The sequence below is a fragment of the Malus sylvestris genome, chromosome 3 (genome assembly GCF_916048215.2).
Source record: "Malus sylvestris chromosome 3, drMalSylv7.2, whole genome shotgun sequence".
Taxonomy (NCBI): domain Eukaryota; kingdom Viridiplantae; phylum Streptophyta; class Magnoliopsida; order Rosales; family Rosaceae; genus Malus; species Malus sylvestris.
In genome coordinates, this window is record NC_062262.1 from 19,749,802 (window position 1) to 19,764,393 (window position 14,592).

Genomic DNA, 14,592 nt, shown 5'->3' on the forward strand with positions numbered 1-14,592 from the left:
GAAGTAGTTGGGTCCAACGCCCCTAAGACAACACGCCTTAATGTGATTAAACGCGTAACTAAAATCAATCACCATCCCTAGACCGAGATTCAACACAAGGCTCGTGTTGAATCTAAACAAAGGTTCATAATCATCCTAAGGCCCTAAGGCAACTATATAGTCCATCAAATGAATGCAAAGGTTATGTTAGTAGTATCATATACTCTTGCTTTAAAAACCGTTTTATAAGCATAGTGGGAGTATTATATACAACTAAAACAATCAAATGGACCAATAGTTGTAATAGGACCATGATGTGAAAAATAAGTTAACACACAAAATTAAACCCTCTTTTTGACAATTGTAGTATAGATGTAAGTAGGGTATCGTTCTAGGCCGGGGATTAGGAGGGATTGCTAATCTATTGTAAATTAATTTAAAAATATTAAATAAGACTCAAGGACACAAAACTAGGCTAAAAACTCTAATAACTCGAAACACACTTAAAATGACTCAAAATAATGAAAACAATTAAATTAAACATTAGGAACTGAAATGGACGGAAATTAAATTAAAAGACTAACAATAAAGAAAACTAACTAAATAATATAATTTAATAATGGATGGGTGTTTGGTTTTGATGAAAAGTAAATTAAACTTAATTAAATTACAGAATTGACAAAAACATAAAATTAAGGTGAAAGGATAAATGACGGACTAGCTAGAGGGTTTTTCTCCACACATGACACATATGCAATCTAAATTGATTTTCAGTTGTTCTTTCAATAAATTGTGAATCTCAATACTCCAGATTAACCGTGAACAGCACTTTTTTAATCTTCAAGTTTTCCTTAAGTTATTGAATTGGACGGAAAAACGCATACAACAATTCAAAACATTCTTCAAAAGTCCCCTACATGAAAAGCACAATAGAGATACAATCAAAGATCATTAAACTTTGTGAAAACTATAAGCATTGACGAGGCATTCGTAACTATGAAAAGCATGATACTCTTGCCAAGAATTCACTTAACACGATTGTGGATAACAACCTTCACTACTTGTGAATATAAGTTCATAACGATTAGGTGAAATTCACTTATATTCTAGCATCAAATTCATGCATGTAAATTAAGCGTGCACTCTCAACCAACATACACAAATCAGTTTTTATACGAACGGATAAGTAAATTGAAATCACAACTTATGAAATCACAACCGAAGGTAATCAATTCATATTACAAATATATTCATGGCTTTGAATTAACCTCTAGCCAAAATAAATTTAATTACACATTATTAAAACAGAAATAAAATAGAAGTTTGGAAAGATTTAACCGAGAGAGGAGAGTGCTTCAGTGCTCTGTCTGTCCGTGCCTTTGAACCCCTCCCGAGACTCACGCTGCCAGGCAGCTTTGCTGATTCTCTCTCGCAGTCCTCTTTCCTCAGCTGCAAAGGCAGTTTTTTTATTCTTATTTTTGTTTGAGCTGCCCAAGGCAGCTTTTCTTCTGCACCAAATTTGCTCCCGCCTTCTGCTGCTCCCTGAACTCTCCCGCCTTCTGCTATTCCACGCTGCCCAAAGGCAGCCCTTTCACTCACCTCTGCACGTCAACTGCCAGCTGCCCTCACTGTCGGTTTCTCCTTCACAGCAGCAAGTGCTACTTATTTCTTTTCTTGGTCTCTGCGAGCTGCCCCAAAGGGCAGCCCCTTTCTCACCGAGGCCCCTCCCTAGACTCACCCGTTCGTCTGACTTCTTTTATTCTCGCACACCTTCTTTGGATTCTTTTTCCGTCCCCCGTGTGGACTCCTACATTTCCTCTGCTTTGCCAGTTGCTGTCCCCTAATTCTTCTGACTTCCTTGGATCCCTTTGTCGCTGACCTGCTTTCCTCCAGCTGCAAAGGCAGCTTGCTTTCCTCTATATTCTCCTCCCGATGCTCTCCTTTTATTTTCATTTAGTTTCTAGCAGCCCCACATAGCAGAAAAATAAGTTCTTTGGATCATGTTACTCCTACAAACACAATATATCAAAAGTATCATAAATACTTAAAGCTTCCAAATAAATTAGACAAGAAAAGAAATATAAAATGATGAAATATATAGTTTAAATATTGGTTTACCATTTAGCGTCACAATGGGTTAGCAATATTGTAATTTAAATTTGCTTTTCACAAATAAAATTTCGCTTGTTCTATTTTTATTTTCTTTGCATAACAAATCCTATAAACACAAAAATAACGTAAATAGCTCAAAAATATAAGGAACTAACCAAGAAAAGACGAGTGAATTTAAAGTAAAAATATATATAAATATGATCCGATCAGACCAAAATTGTTTTAATAGAGATTAAAATGTATGTTTATATGTGATGAGACCTAAAACCCTCAACCAAACCATTATTAAGTTGATAAGCGTGAGAGTGCTTTGAACACTCTTTCGAGGCCTTCCACCATGGTAGGCTCCGATCGTTTGTGACTCGTACACCGGCTTCACCCTATAATGGGGGAGTACAAAGTGCGTGCTTACACTCAGGAGGAGTTCTATATACATACATGATGAAGTGAGGTAGGCAACGAGTTTAGCCAACATGATATAATTCTGAGGCTATGCTTGAACCCCTACACGAACTAGGCATGGTGGGAATGACTTAACTAAGTGCAATGACGCCAACATGATATAATTCTAAGGCATCATTCTCTAGAGGCTAAATTAGATGGGTACTTGCAAGAGATGCAAATGAGTAAGCGTACTCTCTCATTATTATTAACGCTAGCCAACATGATATAATTCTGAGGTGGGCTTGGTAATAGTGAGCCTCCCATACCTTACTAAGAGTTTCATCCAAAACTCTCGAATTCCAATGAGGGATATGGAATTTGCCAAAAATAGTGGGTGGTGCTATTTTGATTTAAAGACCCGAATCAAATGGCTTAAAATCAATCAATTTATATTCGTTATGTATTTGTTTACCAATATATTTGCAAACGCTATCCAACACTTGACAAATAAAAGCCGAAAGCTTTAGTTTCCGTACTTGGTACTACAAAACCATAGATTGTCTTTAATGGCTTGTAAATATACCTAAGTAGTCTCATCCTCACAATCTTCCTATTGATAATGTATCATTAGAAGAATATGTTAGAAAAGGTCTATCATAAAGAGGACAACACTTTTAATGTCATAATTCTTCAATTACAATTTGTTGTATGAAGAAATAGGAGTTGCTTTGAACAACCCTTAATCAATGCAAACATTAGTGCTTGTTTCTTTGTTACATGAACAAGGAACTTTAGAAGAAAGCACAAAGGCATGGACACTTAATGTGCCATGATTCTTCACTTACAAATTGTTGTATGAAGAAATGAGAGTTGCCTTGTACAACTCTTGAAAGTTTGTAATTATGTTTAGAACATAATGGTTGGTTGACAAAAATAGTCCATCAACATGGACTTATGATGATTTTGAATCATTGAGTGTTGAAGTGATAAACCACTTAACGAGACGGAAACTAGGCAAGGACTTCACCTTTATGTCCCTATCCTAATGGTTCACTAAGTTTATTGTAAACTATATATAGTGAACAATAAACACATGCTCTCCAAAATGTTTTATGTGTATAACACAATTGAAAAAGGTTTCAAGAGAGATAGTGGGAGTTTAGGGATCATGACTATTGTAGTCAAAGGAGAAGTCAAATGAAGAATATAAAATTAACTCCAAGGGAACAAACTTTCTTTATGAAAGGATGGACATTGGAAGGGGTATTTGCAAGAAATGTCTTGCAAGTGTCAAGAACACACCTTTCGAATGTGTTGTAAATTGTTCTTGAATAATTCAAAACAGTTGGTTCTTCTACTTGAATGCTTGATTTCGTATTAGTAACTATGTTTTACAATCGTTGTAAAAGTGTGACTAATAAGAAGTAGAAGATATATGAGAGAAGAAAAAGGTGCTTCACATTCGGAACGTGAATAAAATAAAGATCTCTGCGAAAGCAGATAGTACTTACTTCCTCATATGAACTACCAAAGAAATTGGAAAAACCAAAGATTGTCTTTACATTCCAATTTTAAGGAATTTAATTCCGTCACTATAGTAGAGATGGATGAATGTTTTCTTTGACAAAACATTGTTCTTTATTAATCAATGATTGGATTATAGTAATCTAATTGATTGTCTCTATAGTAGAGATGATATGGTAGTGTTAACTGTTTAGAATAAAATGATGCTTAAAACCCAAAAGGTTGCAAGGTAGTGACTAATCCCAACTGAGTTGTGATACCTCTAAAAACATAAATTACGAGTTGGTCATAGATGGATGCTTTGGATCGTTAGATCCGGATCCAATACCTTCTTATTAAAATTGTATAGAGGTGAAATGTTCGAATCTTTATTCTTTTGGAAAGAAGAAAGAATCACAAAGTTGTTGAGGTTAATTCACTTAGATGTTAGTGGCACTTGTCCACAACATAATACTACTCATGTTGGATGACATTCACCGAAGATCACCCTCGGTTGGACTATAGTTTATTTTGAATAAACACAAGTTCGAATACTTTGCAAAAGGTTTCAAAGAATTCAAGAAATGTAAGTTGATGAGTAAGACATCTAAAGTATTTACCTCCTTAGATTTGATCCAAGGAAAGGTAACACTTTAGATGAGTTTCCTTGAAAGATATCAAGGAAAATAGCATCATAAGATAATGAATTTCTCTTGTGGGATATCCTTAAATTAACTTTTGGATATCGCTTCTATAAACCAACTAACAAATGTTGTTTTGTTGGGTAGTTCATTGTAATCCTACAATGTGATTTGCCTAAGAGCAAATAAACGAGAGATAGAACTCAAAGAATAGGTTCTTTGAGAGACAAGAAAGTAATCAACAAATATAACAACCTAGTTCCTATACCACAAGCTCCAAGGTAGTCAAGAAGGATTTATAAACCGTCTCAGTTGAATGGTTTGAACTTTATGACTATGTCATAGAGTTGCACCTCTTAATTCGAAAGAAATAAGAATGAAAATCCTTATGACTACATTGAGTGTATATATATGATATATACTCAAGGAAATGGTAAAGTACCATTTGACCCGAAATAATGAAACCTTCATAAGCTAATTGGTAGCTTAAGGTAACTACAATCAAAAGGATGGTTGACTTTGAAGAAACCATCTTTGACGTAGTCTTGGTTTCAATTAATTCGAAGATAGCTAGCTACAACTAAAGGGTGATTCAATGTTTGGACATAATATGGGTTTCCGAAACCATTATTAAGATAGTCTTAATAATATATGTCTAAAACTATGAATCACAAGACATGTAAGTTGTAGAGATCCATCCATCATGAATCTTAGCAAGCTAGTGGGAGCTATAAGCATCTTGTGAGAAAAAGGATCAAATCGTTTGATTTCTCATAAAGATGTAAATGAATCTTTTGTTTACTAGGTTTACAAAAGATTAGTGGGAGTTAATCATATTCCTAAATATAATATATATATGATATATTAATTTTGGAAATGAAAAGAATACTTCTTCGTTAAAGTTATGACTTTAAAAACATTATATGAAGATAGAATGTATATGGGAGACATAGTCTATAAACATGGGATGGAAATCTATAATGATAGATTTTAGGATATAATTGGATTATATCAAACCCTAAATAATAGACAAGAGATGCTAGGAAGTTTCTCATATGATGATAAACTTCAATCGAATGGACAACTCTAGTAAGACTAAGAAGTTGCTCTTCTCAAAGAGAACGTACTCTTTGACTCCCAAAGAAATAATGCGTAAATAGAATCCTTTATGTATACGCAGAAAGGTGATTTATGTATTTCATATTGTATGAAAAACATTGATATGAGTTGTACCTAGAACAGGTACAAGACGATGTCAGTGCAAGCCCAGGATCAGAACCATGGCAACTGTCAAGTGAATCCTTAAGTATTTAAGAAATACTAAAGGATAAATTCCTCAAAGATCTAGGAAGAATTAGAGTAACGTAATGGAAGCGTAAATGTATTAGATTGTGAATCTAATCCATCATTGGATGTTTCTTCATTATGAATGAAGAGATAAACAGATATCTCTTTATTATGACTAAAGAGATATTTGGATGGAAACATTAAAGTAATGACTTTAGTGTGTTCCATTATGAATGCAAAATATATTGCCATATAGAAGTTTACAACAATGTTGTTTGGATGGGAAAGTTCATTTATGAACTCTCTATTCGGTTCCAACCAGAAAGTGTATCTAGTGTACTAACACTATGACACTAATGGGGCGATAGCTCAAGCCAGGGAATCAAGGTCTCATCAAGGTCCGAACTTAAAATGAGAGATTGAACCACATGATTGAGAATCATGTATAATGGTGACGTCGTTATTCTCGAGGTTGCTTCTATGGATAACATATAGATATCCATTGTCTAGGCCTACTACTCAGCCATTTATGAAATGACTACAGAAGAGGTATCATCACTGATGAACAAGCTAATTGGCTCTAGTGCAAGTGGGAGATTGTTGGAAATGTGCCCTAAAGCCGATCATATGATGATACTTTACGGACATTTCACATGTTAAACTAATCTAAGTTTAATATCAAGGGCAAATATTATTGTTTGAGCCGTCTCATATAAATGTTATATGCTTAAACGTTAAAGTCCAAGGAATATGTGATTAGGAGAATATGATCTAAAGAAGTTTGATTCATGAGACCATTCTTTCGTAGACACATCCTAAATGTTCCTGATCATAGGATTGCCAATTGGGCATTGACAGTCCGTTAAGATCAGTATGTGATGTGTCTTCTCTCAGGGAGAGTGACTAGTCTCGAGTCATTGGTGTGTGTGACATCAAGACAAGTACGTAGGTGCTCAATAGAGAATGAGTTCACTGAACACGATCAATGAAGAGTTCTCATATTCATGTCACATGAGAACTCATGGTTGGGATAATGCAAAGTAGTCCTTTGACCTGAGGCATCGTCGTTGTCTTGTGGTTAAGTCCTTGATCTTTGATTATGTCAAACGTCATTCCATTGGAGTGTCCACGGCATCGTTGGGGTTAAGCCACTTAGCCATGGAGGCAAGTGAATGCGCAACAAGGGATCTCTAACCTTCAAACTGTTTGAGGGAGAATACTCTATGATATGATTTAGAATCTCTGGCCAGAGTATGAATGAGATTTAGGAATGCGTTCCAAATCACATTCAAGGAAATCATATAAGCATACGAATCACATTGGATAGTAGACATGAATAAATAAACTATCAAACCAAACAATGTGGTCAAGAGTATTAGATTAGAGAAAGACCGTATTGCATTTGTAATCCCAAACTGAATAGGTTCTTCACCTCTTCTGATTAGCTTGGGTAACCATGATATACTGCTAGGTGTCACTCATGGTTTGTGGAAGCCCTAAACGTGTGTAATCACTAAAGGGAGAATTGAAAGTAAGTTTCAATTCACAATCGATTTGAAAGAGTTCTAATCGCCCACTGCCTCGCTAAAAGGAACCTAATGGATCGTACACCGTGTAAGGTGGAGATTGAAGAAACAATGGAGATGAGTAAGAATAATTAAATGGTTTAATTATTTATGGCAAGGATTAATTAATATGTTAATTAATCAAACGAATAAAGTTCGTTAAAGACCTCGGGTTAGTTTTGGGCCTCAAGGCCCAATGGGCTTCGAACGTCAAGTCCATTGACTTAAGTTGTATGACAACTTAATTCACAAAGGCCCAAAAGCCCAAACAAAACCCCATGGCCGGCCATTTAGAGGAAGGGTAGTGAACTTGCTTTAATAACAAGTTTGCCACTCAAATGAATAAAGGTATAAATATGACTTTATAGCCAAAATTCATTAAGGGTTTGTTTTGGAGAAAATTGGAGAGAACATGTCTCTCCATTTCTCTCTAAAAAGGCCGGCCCCTTGGAGGGTGCATCTAGCAATCCCACTACTCCAAGGTCACTCATTTCTTCTCCAATCTAACCTTGGTGAAGATACTTAGAGGTTCTCTATTTTGGGAACTTGGAGAATCCTATTCTTCCATCCAAATCCATAGATTTAATATGCAAGGAATGAAGGCCCTCTCTTTGGGTGATTACCTTTGCTTATGCAAAGAGGAATCTACAAAGGTATATTTCTCAACTTACTTTGATTTGAGTTGAGTCTTGGTTCACCAATCTACTAGGCTTTGAATTTCATGGTTAATGTTTTGTTTTTAAGTGCATGCAAGCATGATTCCGCCTTTAATTATTAATTGCATGCTTATTGATGTTGCTTAAATGAACATGTTTTCACAAAATTATCCTTCACTTATTCTATAAAAGGGCCTCCTCACCCTCACAAACCCTAAGCTTCCTCACACCCCCTAAGCTCTAAGCTCTCTCTCTCCCCCTCACTTCTCAGAGAAATATAATACAATCAGTGTGGACGTAGCCCAAACCTTGGGGTGAACCACGATACATCTTGTGTTATTTACATTTCATGCAGATTCACTGTCGGATTTACGTTGTTCCAAGACCATCCGGTTTTGTGCATTAACAAACTTGATCTAATTTTTCAGCCAAATTTAAAACTAATTGAATAATTAAATTATTTTTCCCATTGGGAATATTACTACTGGCTACTGGTGTTGAAAATTTTGTTAAACCTACTGGTTCTTTATCTAATTTACTAATTTCTTTCAAAGCTTGGATATATTTTCTGCTAGTTCTAGAATCAGTCATTAAACTAATAATTTGTCTATTTTATTATGCAACTTATCTACTTGTTCACTCAACTCTTTTGGCACTAATTGAATTTTTTGGACTTCTAATTTTAACTGCCCAACTACTTCTAATGATTTAAGTTCTACTTGCTTTGGCTTACTACCTATGAGGTCAACAAGCTCTTTTATCTCTCTTTAGCTAGGAAACCTTTGAATTTTTTTATTATTATCTTCTAATTGAGATGTAATATAGCCTAAATTTTGTCTAATTGTTTTTATGGAAATTTTTTTGAAAATGCTCTAACAACTGGTTTAACAAATGATTATGCTTATTATTTTCTAATTTTATGTTTTCTGCTTGACTAATAATAAGATCTACAATACTATTGGTTTGTGGATTTTCTTCACTATGCAAAATATGATTATGCTTTCTCAATGGAAAATAACAAACTAAACTATTTTGGTCTAAGATTATTTTTCTTTTTTGAGGTTCACTAATTTCTAAATTAAGATAATCTATCATAAACTACAATCTACCTTTCTCTAAAGTTACAGCTAATTGGTTTCTTAGAAACTTTGTTTCTTCTCTCAGGGTCTCTAAAACTTGATATGTTGCTCTTTTTGCTTCTAAAACTTTATGTTGCACTTCTGTGTTATTATATTTACGAATAAGTGAAGGATGTTCAAGATAACCAAGATAAAACTTCTGCTTCTTCAAATTACTGCTTATTCTTTTGGAGATATATGCTAATCTTCTCTTTATGCTATTTATAGTTGGGTGTGTAGGATAATAAATACATGGTGGTTGTGGTTGACAAGGTCTATAAGGACAATAATATCTGTTGTTCATACAAAATAAACAAGTGTGATATCAGTTATGTTAATGACTTCCGTCCTCAAGGTACTTTATAATTATACTATTAAAATGCTAAACTTGGCTCTGATACCAAATTCACATAGCAGGCCTGGTTAAATAGTCAGATGGCCATTATAACAACTAGACATAAAACCTTGCACATTGAACTCAACATGTTTCAGCATGACGGCCACTCACAATGTAGGTATTATGCCTTAATGGCTGAACTCAGAGGTACGAAGAACTTAGAGCTACCCTGGTTAATGTCCAGTTCTTTGTATGGCAAGCATTCAACTATAACAAAGTGCTTCAACAAAGTACGATCGTCTATTTAGCAAGTTAATAATATAACTACAATAGCATTCCCCTGTTTTGGACTAGAAGTCTAATTAAACAAACACACTAAAGAAAGAAAAGAAAGCTTACTTAAGACTTGGAGATTGCTTGAATATGTACACTTGAACTTTTATTGATATAGAGAATGTTTACAAAGATAGTTGTTTACAAGAAAGTGTTTACAATGCTATGAAGACTAAGGATGCTTGAGAGTATGAAGATGGTGTAAATATATGGTGAGAGTATATGGTGAGAGTAAGGTGTTGAGATGCTGTGGTTGAGAGGTGTGTTATGTGTTGTGATGTTGAGGTGTTTTTACAATGAATGGAACTCCAATTATATATATTGAATGAGGATACAACGATATAAAATTTACAAATGGATGGTGTGGACATCTCCTTGGTACTTGTCACTTTGCTTCTACTGTTGCTGAAAATATCAGCATTGTTTCTTAAATGTGTCTGACTCTTGCTTTGTTTGATAAATGCATGTGAATTTGCTTGTCTCCTTTTGCTTTGCATGTGAACCTTCTGCATAGTTTTTTCTCCTGAAGTTTTTATATTTGCTTTGATGAAGAGCATGTGACTTCTGATGGATGTTGGAGTTGGGATACTTTTGGTTTTTTCTATCAGAAGGTTTTCAAGGGCAACAATGCCATTTTTGAAATTATTTTTCCTTAAGGTTAAATGAAAGTTTTCTAGGGTGTTTCCATTAGTTTTGCCTTCTTTATTTTGTTGTGTTGATTTTTAGCAAATGACACAATGAAAAAAAGAATAAATCTCAAGAGTGTGAAATTATTGAAGATTAACATGTTTTCTGTAAATATAACCTAGCTACCAACTACTGCTCATTGGTCAAAGCACTACAAGTTTTAGAATACATTGGTAAAATTGGAGCATCTACACTTTGGACAACTCTTAGTATGTATGTAATATTGGTGTAAATGATTAAGCCATCAACAATTACTATATATTTTTATGTAAAATACTTTGTACATGTTTTATGTAGATAATTTCTACATATCTATACACCTTACTCATAACACATTTAATCTCTTATTTGAACATTTATATACAGTACTTATGATTCGTTTGACATTCATGCGGCAACACGCGGGCTAAATCTCCAGTGATTATTTGCAAAAATGTTATATACCTCTGCAATTTGATACTAAACAATGCCTAAATTTTTTTAGGTTTTTATCACAAATGGTCCTTGAGATTGACCCTCACCATCAAGATGGTCCGTGAAATTGAAAATCAATCAATGTAGTCCCTAAAAATATGTGTCACAAATTAATGTGGTCTTTCCGTCACAATTCTATTAAAAATTTCGTTAAGTGCTAATATGGCGCATTTCTCACAAATGGTCCTCAAAGTTGACCCGCGATATCAAAATGGTCCCTACAATTGACCTACGACATCAAAATGATCCCTAAAATTGAGCCCCACAAGATTTACGGGTTTTTATCACAAATGGTCCTTGAAATTGACTCACACCATCAAGATGGTCCTTGAAATTAACTCACACCATCAAGATGGTCCCTAAAATTGAAAATCGATGAATGTAGTCCTTGAAAATAGGTGTCGCAAATCAATATGATATTTCCGCTTCAATTTGTGTAAAACATTTTGTTATGTTCTTATGTGGGTTTAATAATTAATTAAAAAAATTGTCTAAATATCTTTTTGCACAATAGAATTTTTTTTCTTATAGTAAGACCTACTCCGAAAAGAAATCCCTTCCATAAATTCTGAAAGGCACAAGGCTTAACCAAGGCCTAAGAGGGGGTTTGTAAATAGTTTTCAACCAACAATAGACGCACCTCGGTTATAACCTCATTATCTCAAGGAAGACTTCGCCGTTCTTTGAGGCACTACACCACCAGGGAAGTGTCAAATAAGCTTTCCAAGATTAAGGTTGTGAGGATGTTGATAGTGTAAATATTAACGATGATGTCCTAGAAGTCGTTGCCTGTAACGACCCGTCCCTAAAAATTATAGTCCTTATAATTTTTAAATATGAATTTACGGAAATGCCCTTCGAGGTAAAGACGTTGACTTTTGTTGACCGTCTTGTCATGTCACATATGGTTCATTTTCTTGTTGTATCCTCGTAGTACTCATCACTACGAACACGTGGGCACAAACGGAACATAATTTGAAGTTATAACGAAGGAGTTATTAACAAATGAAGTCGAGGGAAAAATTGTAAATTTATTATTTTTTGGAATGCTCCAGATTTTTGGAGCAAAATCTGGAAAGCCACGTGTGTGGCCCAGATTAAAGGGAAGAAAAGTTGGTCGGTGGAGATGAAAGATAAAAAAGAGAAGTGAGTGACCAATGGGAAAGAGAAGAAAGGAAGAAAAATGAGAGAGTGAAGGAGCACTAGATCACCCTTGACTCAATTCCTCCTCGCCGACCTGACCCGTTCCGCAGCCATTCCGACGATTTTCCATCGATTTTTCTGCCAAATTGCAGCCATTAACCACCTGTGAACTTCTCACCGGCCCTTCTTCAATTTCCACCCATGATTGATGGGTTTTTTACCCTAGTTTCACAAGAACACCCACGTTGGCTCCGAGGGGTGAATGGTGGCGAATCAACCATTCCTGCAATGATTTATTTCAATTGTCAACACCAATAGCCCTCCCTTGAGCTCAGGAACAATGCCCAATCATTGGTTGGAGCATCAGAGTTGATTTGAGGACAAATCAAGAACACCCAAATTTTAGGGTTTCGGCGGGTTCATGGCGATTTGAAGATTTTCCCGGCCAAATTGGACTTGGCCACTAGTATGGAACTTGTTCTACTCATTGAGATCTTCATTTTTGTGAAGTTTGAGAATTTTTAGAAATAGTTAATTTTTCCGGCAAGCCGGGGCTGCCGACCGTTCTGTACAATGGCTCGTGGTGGCTGATAGGGGCATATTTATACGCCTTAGTTAGCTAGTTCTTATGCATCTTTGTTATGTTTTCTTTGTTAAAGTAGTCTTTTAAGCTACTTTCTTGTGTTTTCAGGTTTAGCGGATGTATTACATGAAAGGATGCAATTTGGAGCTTTTGGAGCAAAAAGTGAGCTTGAATTGAAAAGGACATGCTTGGAACGCAAGGTTGGGATGGAATTGAAGAGTTGATGATTTGAGGTTTCCTACTTGAAGTAGGAAAGCTAAGCCTAAAAGTTTCCATTTTGGGTCGATCTTTCCTAAATCGGAATTGGCAACCAAAGTTTCTAAAAGTTGGAAGTTTCTATTCTTGGAGGTTTCCATTTTCGAGAGTTTCTATTCTTGGCGTTGGGCTTTTAGATGACCTAAACCCAAATTTCCTTGTGGACCTTCAACCCATGCCGAACCCTAGGGCCTAATCATCTAAAATCTGCCATGTTAAACCCTAGTCCATTTCTCCTAAACCCAAGCCGCACCTAACCCTAGCCCATTGTTAAAAATCTGATTTCATTAGGGTTTCTAAGTGCCTATATATACCACCCTTACACCCTAGCCGCATACATCTTCCCCTCTCCACAAAATCAGAAAATCATCTCTCCTTCTCCCCACCTTTTGCCGCAGCCACCATCACCCAAAATCCATCCATTCCAGCAACCTACCCCACTTTGCCGCACCACCATACACCTCCCTTACCCTTTTCCGAACCACCATATCATCCCAAATCCATCCCTAAACCGAAATCACATCCAAACAGCCCCTAAACCCTCACTGCCGCAGCAAGGAGAAGAAGAAAGAGGAGCTTTCTGTGCAGATTTCAAAGTGGACTTCTTTGGCATTTTAGGTGTAATCTTTCTTATGTCTTCGATGTTTCAATTCAATAAACTTTGTGTTGTGAGTATGAGGAACTAAACCCCCTTAGTTGGGGGGTGATTCGAAACCATGTACATGCTTGCAATTTGATTCGATTACATTCAGTTGTTATTTCATGAGTTATGGATTCAATTCGTTCATCTATTTGATTGATAACTTATTTGTGTATGTTGATTGAGAGTGCTGCTTAGTTTTCATGCATGAATATGATGCTAGATTATGAGGGAGTTTCACCTAATAGTTACAATCTTATAATCACAAGTAGTGAAGATCGCTTGAAAACGATCGCGTTGAATGAATTCTTAGCATAAGTTTCATGCAATTCATAGTAACAAATGCTTCGTCAATGCTTATGTTTTTCATAGAACGTAATGATTCTTGCTTGTATCTCTATTATGCAATTCATGTAGGGAACTTGTAGGGAATGTTTTGGGTTGTCGTATGCAATCATCCAACTTAATAACTTGTGGAAAAACTGAGGGTTAATTAGTGCAATTCACGGTTAATCTGGGGCGTTGAGTATTTATAATTTATTGGAAGAACAACTGAAAATCGTTTTGTTTGCAAGTGTGACATGTGTGGAGAAGAACCTCCTAACTAGCCTTTTATCCATCTATTTCACCAAAATCGTTTTTACAATCTGTTTAGTTTCAAGTTTCTGTTTTGTGTTAAATTTTCGTCCAAAACAAATCCCCCTTTAATTTGAAGTCTTAGATTAGTTAGAAAGTGTTTTGATTTGTGTTTCTAAGTATTTTGATTCAAGTTTTCATCAAATTTCGTCCAAATTAGTGTAGGTGCTCAAAACTGCCCAGAAAGTGGTTTTTAGGCAGTTTTGAGCCTTCTAGTTGCTGTTTTGAGTTTTAGGTTTGTTTAAGTGTTTTAACCTTT

The 14,592-nt window shown here is 35.5% G+C and overlaps 1 long non-coding RNA gene across 1 annotated transcript; it reads right to left on the reverse strand.

The window, feature by feature from the left end:
* Positions 1-1,134: 1,134 nt before the first annotated feature.
* LOC126616513 (uncharacterized) lies at positions 1,135-2,340 on the reverse strand. The gene is made up of 2 exons (XR_007621179.1): positions 2,247-2,340; positions 1,135-1,988 (listed from the first exon to the last, which is right to left on the reverse strand). It is a non-coding gene; the product is annotated as an uncharacterized LOC126616513 (long non-coding RNA).
* Positions 2,341-14,592: the final 12,252 nt, after the last annotated feature.